Raw genomic sequence first — 12324 nt, 5'->3', positions numbered from 1 at the left:
GGAATGGGAAAAGGAGCGTGACAAAGGTTTCACAGTTAGAAGCATCTAATGGATGTTCCTAAATTGCATGTGTGGGAACTGTGGAGATGGCAGACGCTGGTTTGTTCTGTAACTATTCCCCACCATTTAAAAAGGAAGACGTATATTAGGAAAACCACTGTCAATCTGCCTGACCCATCGGGACTGTGTTAGTCTGGGTTGACTAGAGAAACAAATTCACCGACACTCATGTCAAAGAGCAATTGTATATTAAGAAAACATCCCAGCCCAGTCCAGATCAAGCACAGAAGTCCATTATTATCTCATATGTCGATACCAGTGCATAAATTCCTCTTTAGACTCACGCAGTCATGCAATGACGCCGAATGCAGGAAGATCACAGGCCAGTGGGTGGAAAGTCTTATGGATCCAGTGGTGGTAAAAGCATCTCAGCGCTGGTGTGAGTTTCCCCATGGCTCCTCCAGCTCCAGGGCTCTGGCTCTATCAGCGTAGTTCCTTGTGGTTTGTCAACAGGAGTGTCTCACAGGAAGTGTGTGTATCTGGCCTCCAGTGAGCTACAGTATTTGCCTCCATTTTGCCTCCATGAGGTCATCAAGCTACGACCTGATAACAGGCTACTCTCCACTCCTTCACTATTAATAGACTCAAATGGACACCAGATTATGTAATTACCAAGGGGTCATCTTTTGGTTTAAATTCTGAGGTGTCATCTCTAAAGTTAATTTTGAAGTTTTGATTTTAGGAATCAGTGAAATTTTTAGTTTAGGTTTTGGATCTGCAAAATTGCTTTTTCCTGAGATGTTAATAAATAGTCTATAATTTTCATTATAATTTTGCTCTCATTATAGCTTTCCTTTCCTCACTAATTTAGGGAACAATTTTACCTCTTTTTGACAGGACTAATATTCTAAGATCCACTAGTAGTTACTATAATTCCCTCTACTATTCTCTTAACTATAATATTCAGTCAAATCACTTATTTACTCTTCATTTAAATATGCCTCTTTTATTTCCTTCATAATTTTGACTACTTTTAGATCACCATAAATTTGCTCTGCTTTTACTGTACTGACAACAACCAAGTGTTAACATAAACCATAGAGCTCACCAGACCTGATCCCACCACACGGAGACGAAGCACTGGGGGAGTGCAGCGGAACAGCAAGGGAATGGAGCGGCAAGGTCCCCAGGGAATGGGGCCAGGGCGTGGTGCCCCAACAGACTGGAGTGGAAAACGCTCCTAAGGGCCAGCAAACGATCCCTGAACTAACTACAAGCTTTTCTCTTGTGAAAAAAAAACACCATAGAGCTGGCTCACTCCCTGCAAGATATTACTGACAACATGTCAGATGGAGCTACGCTGTTGCAGCCAGAGGCCGAAGCTGGAGGAGCCACCTGGAGACACACACCAGTGTCGAGATGCTTCCACCACCACTGGACTCACAAGATTTTCCACCCACTGGCCTGTGATCTTCCTGCATTCAGCATCATTGTATGTGTTTCATAAGTTTGGAGAGGAATTTATAGATTTGTATCAGACATATGGGCTAATATCAGACTTATGGCTTTTATCTGTTCTGGACTGTTTTCATCATTTTATTGGACGCTCATATATTTCTTATCACAACACATACATACATACATTGTGTCAAACACATTTGTTGCCATAATTTTCTTTCTTTTTTTTTTTTTTCAAAAAACCATTTTTAACTTTTAATTAAATTTCCATGTAACTTCAAGCCACCAGGACACAGTCCCCACCAACACCCTTAATCTTCTGCTCAGCTCTTCTGCATAGAATGTGGTCTTCTCGATGACAGGTTGCTCTGGAAGTTTTCCTTCCCCAGACTTGGTAGTAGCCTAGCCGCACCACACCAATGATGGGAGCAGCTCCAGTCTTATTTTTGGCAGCATTTACCTTGGTCTGCTCAAAAAATATGGAACACGTCACGAATGTGCGTGTCACCCTTGCGCAGGGGCCATGCTAATCTTCTCTGTCTCGCTCCAATGGTAGTATATGTGCTGCCGAAGAAAGCACACCATCATCATTTTCAAAACATTTTCTTTCTACTTGAGCCCTAGGGATCAGATCTCCTTTTTTCCCCTTCCTCTCTCATGAACCCTTGATAATTTATAAATTTTATTATTTTTCATGTTTTACACTGACCGATGTCTCCCTTAAAAAAAACAAACAGTTTCATTTGGAAGAAGACCTTTTATAACAAACTCAGAGAGACTTGAACTGCCTACTATGCATTCAATTAGACATTGAAGAAACTGGGCATTGAATCAGACATTGAATAAGGAAGGCCAAAGAAGAATCTATGCACTTGAATTAGGGTGCTGGAGAACAATATTGAATGTACCCAAAAAAGAATAAACTACACTGTCTTGGAAGGGGCACTTGCTGCTTAGAGGCAAGGCTGGTGAGACTTTGTCTCAAGTAGTTTGGACATGCTGTCAGGAGAGCCCAGTCCCTGGAGAAGGACACAATGCTTGATAAAGCAGAGAGGCAGTGAAACAGAAGGCCCTCAGCAAGATGGACTGACACAGGGGCTGCAACAATGGGCTCAAGCACAGGCCAACTGGGAGGACAGCGTAGAACCCAGCAGTGTTCCCTGTCGTTGTACACCACGGCGGCTATGATGCAGACAGACTCCAAGGCCCTCAACAGCAACGTGCATCCCAAATACACCTTATGCTGTTGCTGTTGATTTTGACTCACAGCAACGCCAAGTGACAGGCATGTAGCAGGTTAGCTAATCTGTATTCTTTATGACAATAGGTGCAAACAGTTTTCTCCAGTTGAAAAAGTGGGTGAATTCTAACCGCCAACTGTTCAGTAAGCAGTGGAGCAATGTGTCACCAGGGTTCTCTGATTTGTATGATATGAAATGCATGAAAATCTCACTTAGCAGTTCAAAGACATTATGTCCTAACGTATGCTGCTCTACACATGAACCTTGAGAACTGATGAAAATTCAGCATTCTTCATAGGTAGCTTACTGATTACCAAAATAGTTTAAGGGTAAAACCATATGATATATATATATATATATATATATATATATATATATATATATATATATATCCATACTTTGAAAGGCCACCTAAATATTCTACTTCAGATGTTAAATAGTGAAATGTTTATTTGAGTCATCAAAAGGTGAAAGACTGAGTTACTACCTGAGCCAGCAATTATGCTCTGAAAGAATTAAATACATATGAAGTGGCTTCAAAATTTTCATTTCCACAAATGTTTTGAAGCCCCCTTATATGTCTCTACAAAAACTTGTACAGGAATGTTAATAGCAGCATTGTTCGTAATAGTCAAACAGTCCATTAACTGACAAACACACAAATGGAATGTGGTATGTCCATACAATTCAGTAATCAAGAGGAATAAAGTATTGATGCATGTGACAATATGGATGAACCTTGGCAACATTAGGCAAAGTGTAATAAGTCACTGACACATATTGCATGATTCCATTTATATAAAGTGTCCAGAATAGGCAAATTATAGAGACAGGAAGTAGATTAGGCGTTGCCTAGGGCTGAGCACTTGGTCCCTGGGTGGTAGAAAGGGTTAATGCTAACAGAAAGGCTGAAGATCCAAGTCCACTCAGAGGGATCTTAGAAGACAAACCTAGCAATCTACTTGTGAAAACCAGCCATTAAAATTTCTATGGGGTACAGCCCCACTGTGAGGACCAGGGGTCAAGGTTACTATGAGTCTGACCAACTTAAGGACAGCAAACTGATTTAAGAGTGGGGGACGTGAGAAGTGACCGCTATGAAATAAATGCTCTGTTTATGATGGTTGCAAAACTCGGTGACTATGTTAAAAATAATTAAACGATTTAAATGGGTAAACTGTATGGTTGTGAATTATTCCTCAAATGGCACTCGAATACGGTGAAAATGTGGATTAAAAATGAATGAAAGAATATTTCTATCTATTGTTGATGAAATGCTATTTGAAGATCTAGCATTCTCTATTGAGGTGTGAAAGTTCCTCTTCCTAGTTACAGAGCTCCCGTTGTTGTTAGGTATCAGCCGCCTGCCCTTCCTTGCAACTGTTGTCATGCTGAAGCCCCCTCTGTGGCAGTCACTGTGGCAGTCCATCTCAGAGGGTCTTCCTCTCTGACACTGGCCCTCCCTCGACTTTGCCAGGCTCATGTCCTTTCCCAAGGACTGATTTTTCCAGATAACATGTACGAAGCATGCCTCACAGTGTCTTGCTACCCTCTCTTCTCAGGAACATTCTGGCTGTTCATATTGCAGGCTACATGCACAGTGTCCCTAATATGACCTCTCGTGTATTACATAAGAAGACATTAAGACAGAGTACTGCACATCAAGTCACTTGCAACACTCAGGCACTCATGCACTTAATTAATCTTACATGGCTCTGTTAAATAGTTTGAAAGCTGGCCAAAGCGATATTAATTCAGTTTTGAGAGTAGGATGGGTTTATGCAACATTATAAAGTACCTAACTAGACTTGTTCTACAACTTTACCCATATTGTCACATGATTGGCTAGATTTATACAATAGAGGGATTTAGTAGAGATAAATAAGGCTGAGAGTCTAAACCACATTAAACTACCCACTTTCTTTCACTTTTCCTATTCTAAGTATATTCTCTGTAATCCCACCGTCACCATATTACAATTCTAAACAGTACTAATTAAGAATTATTAGAAACACTGCAGCAGCCTTCTAAGAGTCTCTTTGCCACTCTTTCTGCCAATCTTCCTCCCCACAGCCAACAGTAATCCCGTTTTTAAAACAGGCAAACAAAGCCAGCCACACACATGAATCCCTTGTAACTCAAACATCTGATCCTACCACTTCCCTACTTAAAATCGTTCATTGTCTCAACATCACATGTGTGATTAAAAACCCAGGGCCTCTGTGCAAACAGCTCTTCACAGGGAGGCCTGAAACTTTCCCTCCAGTTCCGTTCGCACAGGCTTTCCAGGCGCTTCTTCTCCCGGGCAGCCAGGGAGAAGAATCTTTGCAATAGTGCTCTCAGATGTCTCAAAACGCAACCATGCTGCATTGTCTCAGTTGAGTTACAAATGAGAAAAACAATCAAATAATACTTACTGTATTGTGAATCTTGTATAAAATACTGAGGATTCTATAACACAGACAAAAGGAGGAAAGAGCTGCACAATGAGGTGAAGGGAGAGATGATGATGAACACAAGAAGAGGGACAGTCACAGCCTGAATGAGAAGGGAAGAAACACTGCTCATCGGCATTCTCTTAAGACCCCCCATACTCGGTAGGATGTTTTTTTTTTTAAAGAAGAAATATGGAGAACATACACACAAATAATAGGGGGTCTGTATTCAGGGAACTGCTTTACGCCGGCCATAAGAAAGTACTTGTCTTTATTAATAATGGAAGTTCTGAATAGTATGCTGGTAAGGTATAGATATACTATTGCCTATCTATCTTTTATTCCAGGAAACTGGTGGTGTGGTGAGTTAAGCACCAGGCTGCTAACTGAAGGGTTTGCTGTTTGAACCCACCAGTCAATGCATGGGAGAGAGATGTGGGAGGTGGTTCCGTACAGATTTACAGGCTGGTCTCCTCCAGACGAGCCAGTCAGAGTGCAGTATAGCAATGATGAAACACACAACTTTCCTCCGGTTCTTTAATGCTCCCCCCCTCCCACTATCATAATCCCAAATCTACCTTACAAATCTAGCTAGACCAGAGCATGTACACTGGTACAGATCAGAGCTGGAAGCACAGGGAATCCAGGACAGATAAATCCCTCAGGACCAATAATGAGAGTAGTGATACCAGGAGGGGAAGGGGAAGGGGAAGGTGGGGGAGAAAGGAGGAACCGATCATGAGGACCTACGTATAATCCCCTCCCTGGGGTATGGACAAGAGAAAAGTGGGCAAATAGAGATGCTGGACAGTGTAAGACATGAAAATACAATTTTATATATTATCAAGGGTTCGTGGGGGGGGGGGAATGAGGAGCTGACACCACGGGCTCAAGTAGAAAGAAAATATTTGGAGAATGATGATGGCAACAAATGTACAAATGTGCTTGACACAGTGGATGGATGTCTAGATTGTGTTAAGAGTTGCACAAACCCCCAATAAAATGATTTAAAAAAAAGATTTATAGGCTGAGTAAACCTATCGGGTGATTCTACTCTGTCCTACAGGATTATTGTAAGTCAGAATCAAGTCAGGGTCCTTGGGTTTGGTTTGGGCTCACTCTGTGTCCAGGAGAACACTAAGAGGGTGAGAACTTCCACCATCTTCCTATCTTAACAAGGAAAGAGAAATCTGACTCAAAGATCTCTCCTCTCCAAGAGTATTCCACCCGAAACAAACCTCTTTCAGTGGCTGGATACTGGAATGGCTAGCACTGGAATATTTCAACCAGAGTTTAACTAGACACAGGACCTCCACCCTCCTTCGGAAGGAACTCTGCAAGTGCAAACACAATCGGGGCAAACCTAGCTGTTGCGTGGCTGTTAGCTGCTAGAGTTGGCCCCAGACTCACTCTGCAACCCTGTTCCTAATGGGATGAAACACTGCCTGTGGGAAACAGAAAGATTTCTCCCAAGTTGTCTCTCCCAAACGTATCCTAGACTTGGCTGATTGCTACACATGGCCAATGACGAAACACTTGGAGGTCAACAGAAGTAGGTCAGTGGTTATTCTCCCTCAGGGTTACCAGCCATCAGAGAGCAAGTAGTCATCAGTGTTTATCCCATGACAAGTAGGGCCCACTCCCTTCTGATAAGTATAGTAGTTCACTATTTCCTTGTAGGAGACCCCTGAGAGGGCAAGCCCACCCAAAGGTGACCAAGGTTAGGCTGCCATCATGAATCTAGGGTCTGCCCTTCTTGTCACATGTATACCTCTCGTCTCTCCCCTGCCTATGTGCACACCCCTAGCTCATCCCCTTCCTGCCACGCTCATGCCTATCGTACATCCCCTTCCTTCGATGTGTGTGCCTACTGTACTGCCCCTTCCTGTGACGTGTGGTTACCTGTAATCACAACCCCCCCTAAGTAGTTATAACCATTGGTTAGCAATAACGTTTGGTCCTCCAGCTCTCGCTCTCAGAGAGCTCTCGAGGTGGACCACCAAGCAGGGCTGAGGTGAGCATGCTACCATGAATTGTGTCTGACTCCATTGTTTCAACCTCTCTACTAACTCTCATGCTCTCAATGACTATACTATAATCTTTACTTATTATCGCCGTATAATTGTGCCCACCGGACCAGTGATGATTTGCTGGGGGCCCTCCTTTCCCCCGCAATTGCCCAGCTCTGAACCAACCCAGGATCAGTTGGTAATTGGACCATTCTGATCTATAAGGTTTTCACTGGCTGATTTTCGTAAGTAAAATCACTTCAATGTAAACACAGAAATCCTCAAACTAGGTCAGTAAACATGGTTAAAAACAAAAAAAGATTGAAGTTGCAAAGAATGGAGTCACAAACACTGCTGCTCACTGACGCAGCAGTCAAGAAATCAAACCATGTAATGCACTGGACCAGTCTGCAGTGAAAGGCCTCCTTAACGTGTTAAGAAGCAAAGATGGCATTTTGAGTAGTACTAAGTGCGCTCCACTCAAGTCATGGTATTCTAACTATCTCTTCTACATGTGAAAGCTGTACCATGTAGAGGCCAGAGAAGAACAGGAAGATTTAAGTTACAGTGTCGGTGAGGAATGTGGATTAAACCATAGACTGCTAGAAGAACATATCTGTTCCAGAAAAAAGACAGTTGAAATGCTCTGTAGACTCGAAGACGGCCACATGTTGTTTCATGTATTTTGACATGTTATCAGAAGGGACCAGTCCCTAGGGAAGGACATCATGCTTGGTGAAGTAGAAGACCATCAAAAAAGAGGAAGGCACTGAATGCGATCGACAGACACGTCAGTGGCTGAATCAATAGGCTCAACCATAGCAACTGGTAGAAGGATGGCGCAAGACCAGACGCTGTTTCGTTGTGTTGTGTACATAGTCACTATCAGTCAGCACCTAAGGACAATGTTTTTCTCCTAGTCTGTCTTGGTCTGCCAGCTGCTGAAACCTATTCACCTCCAGAGCAACATACAATCCTTAGTTGACAAGACGAGTGGTGGCTGTGTGTGAGGTTCACTGCCTGGGAATCCAATCAGGGTCTCAGACTTGGAAGGCAAAACCGTCTACACCACGCCCCCATTGCTTCTTCTGTGTGCTGCTGAATCAAGTAAGAGTCATGATGGCGCTCGGTTCCATGGGGTTGGTTCTGACTCAGGGGTCCCTAATGACAACAGACAGAAAGAAACACTGCCAGGTCCTGTGTCATCCCTACAATGACTATTCTGCTTAAGCTCTTTGTTACAGCCACTGTGTCAAACCATCTTGCTGAAGGTCTTCTGTCTTGTGCTTCTGCTGACCACACTTTACTAAGCCTGATGTCCTTTTCCAGGGACTGGCCAGTCCTTATAACATGTTCTTGCCATTCTTGCTTCTAAGGAGCATCTGGCTGGACTTCTCTGAAGACAGGTTTGTTTGTTCTGGTTTTCCATGGTACTTTCGATAATCTTTATCAGCACTATAAATTAAATGCAAGAGTTCTATCCTGGTCTTTCTTATTCATTACCACTCATAGTGCTCCGATAATAAGATGGAATAGAATTGTCGACAGGGTTTCCTAGGCTATAGTGTTTACAGGAGCAGGTCATCTGACTTGTGGGTTTGAACCAGTGAACTTTTGGTTAGCAGTCAAGTGCTTAATATTGTACCACCAGGGTTTTGTCCAATACCTCAGACCCATCTAGACTCTTACCAGGTAACAAAATCATGGGCTGTGACTTTTCCTTCCAACCTTATGCAGAGAGAGGTGGGGTGATGTGAGGAAAGGGAGTCAAAACTAGGAAAGACTCCTATCATCCCAGCTAGCCAGGAGATGGAGTTGTATTGTGCTGTGTTACATTAGGAAAATAGGGGCTCCACAATTTTCAGTTTCAATTAAAGAACGTATTAGAACGAACAAATCCTTATTTGGCAATAAAGAAGAAAAGTTTCCAGAGAGGGCGAGAGTGTACAGCCTTTTTTCGTACTGTTTAGAGGGAGGAACATCTGAAAGTTGAGCACAGTAACTATACAAAGAACCAGATAGGCTTGGTCCAGGTAAAATAGCAAGTCTTCAAGGAAAAGCACTTTATTAATAATTGGGCTACAGCTAAGAAAAGCTTAGAAAGGAGGGGGTACCTTTCAAAAACGGTATAATTGGAATACAGGACCGACAAGGAAAGCACTGTTACTGTCAATGTCAATGCCTTACCCAATTCTTCACACAATGAAATGTTTCCATACTAAGTTCTTGCTCACACACTCCATAGCTGTGTCTTTAGTGAGAAGAGGATAACATAGGGAAAGAATTAGTCTGATGACTTAATCTAACAATTCAAGTAAAATGGCCAAAATGATGTGAATCAAAAAATCAGCACTGTTTGTAGGACTGTGAATAATGAATGCATCGCTCACATACAAGCTCTCTGTTCACTGTCAGGTTTAACAGTTTGCAGGATTAGGCGTGGTAGCCCTACCAAGGTTGCAAAAATTATAGGTTTATGGAGCCCCAAATAATGGTTAGGTAATTAAACAAGAAGCTTTTCTAAACAATGTTAAATGCTCGTCAGAAGAAGGTTTGGATGCACACAAAGGGGATCCCAATGTTTCTGAGTGGAGGGGAAATTAAAAAAGAATAAAAGAGGTGTTTGTCTAAAATATAGTCTGATATAATGAAGAGAAATTTGAAGGTTACAGAAATTAGCTGAAACCTCTAGAAAAAAATTTACTAGGCAACAGATCAATAGCTGGCTCAGTAATGCAAATTTGCTTCAAACTACTGTAAGAAGGTGAGGATGTGAAAAGAATTCTAGTCATCTTAGAAGAGGAAGGAATGACAAAAGGAGACCTGGAATAACAATGGGCAAACCACACTCAGCCTCTGCCCTTACTCGTCTTATACAGGGAAAGGCTGGGACTGGCATCCTATGCCTAAATTCTACACTTGCAAAAACTCCTCTACCTTCTGCATCCAGACTCAGAGAGCTGCTGGCAGCAAGGGCTGGAGTAACAGCCTAGAATGAATAATATTAAAAATACACAAAAATACCACATCTATTGCCTTCAGGTCAATTCTGACTCATACCCCAAACCAAACCAACTGCCATCTGTTAGCTGCCAAATGCATAACCCACTATAAATCTTTATGGAAGCAGACAGCCTCGTCTTTCTCCCATGGAGCAGCTAGTGGGTTTGAACCACAGACACTGTGGTTAGCATCCCAATGCCTAACCCACAGTTCCACCAGTGCTTCTTGTAATGAAAAATAAAATTAGCACTTTCTATCTCCTTTAAAATTTCTTTTTCTGCCCAGAAAACGCAGGAGCAAACTAAGAGGGAGGGAGGGAGGGAAGGAGGGAAGGAAGGAGAGTGTGTGTGTGTGTGTATGTGTGTGTGTGTGTGAGAGAGAGAGAGAGAGAGAGAGAGAGAGAGAGAGAGAGAGAGAGAGAGAGAGAGAGAGAGAGAGCGAACACCATGTAAGGGCATGGAGGACGTTGGGGCTGGCCCCATCATGAGACACAGCAAGCGCCATTCACTGACCCACAGTGCTAAGGAGGACAGCACTGGAGAGACAAGGTGCGGGTACTGTGCCCAGCTGGAACCCGCCCCCCAACCAGAGTGAAACAGGAGGGTGCACAATGGAGCAGCAAGGGGCGCAAAGCAATGAAGTCTCTCAGGAATCCTGAAAACAGACTTCAGAATCAGTGGGCAGGGCATGGCACTTCACCAGATCCGATTGGAAAACAATCAGAATGATCAGCGACTTGGAACTATTTATAGGCTTTATAATTTTTTTCACTCTTTTTCTTATTTTTAGTTCCCCCCCCCGCCCCCCATCATATCTATCCATGTAAGATAGGTAGGATAACCAATCCCGAGGAGAAAATAACCGGACTGATGGCTCAGGGAGGACATGAGAGAGGAGGAGGTGGGAGAAAGGGAGGAGGGAGCCAACAAACCCAGGAACTAGGGAACAATAAAAGATCTAAATCGATGGCGAGGAGGACATAAAATGCATAGTGGGGGTTGACCTAGTGCAATGTAGTTGAGAGAAATTACTGAGAGTTGAATGAAGGGCGAACATGACAGTGGGACAGGAGGAACGTAAAAAGAAATAGAGGAAAGAACTAGGAGGCAAAAGACATTTACAGAGGTACAAATATAGGATGGCACATAGGTAAATATATAAATATATTAATAGGGATATAGATCTATGTACATATATTTAAATGCTAAGTATTATGGCAGCAGACAGGCATTGGGTCTCCACTCAAGTACTCCCTCAACACAAGAACACTTTGTCCTAATAACCTGGCATTCTGTGATGCTAACCTTCCCTACAAGATCGGTGAAGTCAAAGTGGGTGCATAAGTAAAGTGGCGAAATGAGCTAATGGTGCCTGGCTAGTATAAGATAGAGCAGCTGGGGTCTTAAAGGCTTGGAATTAAACAAGCAGTCATCTAGCAGAGAAGCAAGGAGCCCACATGAAAAAAGCACACCAGCCTGTGTGATCATGAGGTGTCTACAGGGTCAGGTATCAGAAGACCCCAAACAAAAAAATGTATTGATGCAAATGATGGCGATCAGATAGGAGACCCAAAGCCCATCTGTAGACAATTGGATAGTCCCTCACAGATGAGTCACAAGGAAGGAACGAGTCAACCAGGGTGCAGTATAGTACTGACAGAACAAGCAACATTCTTCAAGTTCTTTAATGCTTCTTCCCTCTCTCCCCAGCACCCTGCTGTCCCCCGCCCCTCTAACCATGCCCACTATTATCATGTGACTCCAGTTCTACCTTACAAATCCGGCTAGACCAAAACATGTACATTGGTACAGATAAGAGCTCTTGACACATGAAATCCAGGACAGATAAACCTCTCAGAACCAGCAATGGGAGTAGTGATAAGATGAGGATTGGGTGAAGGCAGGGGTAGGAGGGAGAGAAAGGGGGAATCAATTACAATGACCACCACATAACCCTTGAGCCCAGGCAGATGGACAAAAGAAATGTGGGTAAAGGGAGACAGTGGACTATGTAAGATATAAAAATAGTAATAATGTATAGTTTATCAGGGGTCCATGAGGGTTGGGGAGTGGGGAGGGAAGGAAAAAAAAGAGGAGCTAATACCAAGGGCTCAAGTAAATAGAAAATGTTTTGAAAATGATGATGGCAACATATGTACAAATGTGCTTGATACAGTTG

The 12324-nt window shown here is 42.9% G+C and overlaps 1 protein-coding gene and 1 non-coding gene across 11 annotated transcripts in view; both read right to left on the bottom strand.

The window, feature by feature from the left end:
- BAZ2B (bromodomain adjacent to zinc finger domain 2B) overlaps positions 1-12324 on the bottom strand; it is a 388953-nt gene that overhangs the window by 146140 nt on the left and 230489 nt on the right. The window lies entirely within an intron of this gene.
- On the bottom strand, positions 1932-2038 carry LOC142425096 (U6 spliceosomal RNA). Its single transcript, XR_012779471.1, has one exon. It is a non-coding gene; the product is annotated as a U6 spliceosomal RNA (small nuclear RNA).

The sequence above is a fragment of the Tenrec ecaudatus genome, chromosome 13 (genome assembly GCF_050624435.1).
Source record: "Tenrec ecaudatus isolate mTenEca1 chromosome 13, mTenEca1.hap1, whole genome shotgun sequence".
Classification (NCBI taxonomy): Eukaryota; Metazoa; Chordata; class Mammalia; order Afrosoricida; family Tenrecidae; genus Tenrec; species Tenrec ecaudatus.
Note: the sequence above shows the minus strand (reverse complement) of the source record. Positions and strands in the feature narration are given on the sequence as shown.